This window comes from Opisthorchis viverrini (assembly GCF_000715545.1).
Source record: "Opisthorchis viverrini unplaced genomic scaffold opera_v5_175, whole genome shotgun sequence".
Lineage (NCBI taxonomy): Eukaryota > Metazoa > Platyhelminthes > Trematoda > Opisthorchiida > Opisthorchiidae > Opisthorchis > Opisthorchis viverrini.
Genome location: NW_008751833.1, coordinates 287,550 through 289,290, shown reverse-complemented (window position 1 = coordinate 289,290; position 1,741 = coordinate 287,550).

The following is a 1,741-nucleotide window of genomic DNA, read 5'->3' as shown; positions in this document are numbered from 1 at the left end:
CCTTCATGAAATACTGAGGGAAATCCGAAGCATTTGCGAATCGGCTTGTGCTTCGAAATATGGTTTCTTTCATTCTATCAGTAACTTTTCTTGCAAAATCACCATCCGCTCTTCTTTCGATCCACTGGTCTTTCTCAAATCTATTGATTAGTTTACTAGTGATGCTCCGGCGTCGAAACAATCCACTCTTACTTCTATTTACTACACGCTGAAAACAACTCGCCTTGGTCTGGGACAGGTACGGCGCTATGGACTCTATAGCCGTATAGCCGTTGCCTTGTTTTTGAGTTGAGGCAACAATCGCTCGCATGCGGAAGGTACGAAGGGTAGCAACGTGTAAGCGAAAAGCCACGATTACCCAACACACTCATTGTTAAACCTAACTTGACATCAGGATTCTTTCTACCCATTCATTCGTTTGCTGACCCATGTACTGATTGAACTGCACCTCTTTTGCCCCTCAATTCCCACGCCCCAAAAGGCCACTTGCGCAACACCGGCGCAGTAGCATACGCGTGTGTCACTGACTCATCTCTACCTACTCGTGGTCCGTCCACTGGGCTTGCTGTCACTCGTTCTGTCATGATTTTCGTGTGACCACACTGCAAATCAGAATCACGAGACTGAGCCCGGAAGGTACGATCGTAATCCACACCTCCGAGCCAACATTTCGCTCATCAATATCTGGTGTGCGATTGACAGTGCGCTGGGACAAACTTGCGACGCCACGAACGTGGACTATTGAGTTTCTTGAGTAATTTTCCCTACCCTTTCGTCAATAGCACCGTCAACTTACGAACCCGATTTCCCCCTTTGACATTTGAGATCCTCAAACCTATGCGTGACCCAAAGTTCCGTATTGGGAACCTCAACGCTCGTTGCAGTAACGGAGCAGGGAAAAACTTTTGGGCTCACGAGCATAAAAACAAATTGAATCTGTATGAAGGTTGTTTTGTGTGCACTTTGGGGTTCCTAAACTAGTAAGGCAACTGACTATTTGCACGAATCGTCGCACTGCAATAAGTTGGAATAGAAACTCAAGCAGACCAACATAGCGACGTTATTCGTACCACATGCTTTTCCAAGCTTTACACACATGTAAGCATTGTAAACCGCCCGACTAAATTCCTGTTGTTCCGCAAAAGAAACTAAAAAGAGGTAGACAAAGGAGTTCATTTCCGGATACATTTAAAATTCAGCGAGATAACTTTACATTAAGAAGATAATGCACTGTGGCCTGATGAGTGCGTAAAAATCATAAGGTAAAAAACTGATTCACGTACAGCCGCGCAGACAAGGTGTAGGGGTTGCGACATAGCTACAACACATGTGAAAAGAAACATTAAGAAACTCAGTGAATTTGTGTGGGGAAAGCGTTGCAAAATATCACTTGTAACTGATTCGATTAGACTGCACAAAGCGACTTCAGGTATCGGGGTTCACCTAGCGTCTTAAAACAAAACGATCCAATGCACCAGCCCCCCGGTTTTTTAAAGCTGATTTAGAAACACGAGCCCGTCCACGTCCGGACTTTGAGGTCCCTGAACAACGCGGAAAGGAGGACAGAGAAGCCGACGAACCGGCGGATTCGCGGACCCATTCGTTTTGCACCCGTTGAGCCATGTGGAAATCCGAATGCTCCGGGATCTGCCAGACAGATACACGTGAGCCGCATTCCTCACAAACTGTCCAGTCACCTGCAGTATATGCGGTGAAAAAGGCACCAGATTCTGTGTGGTTA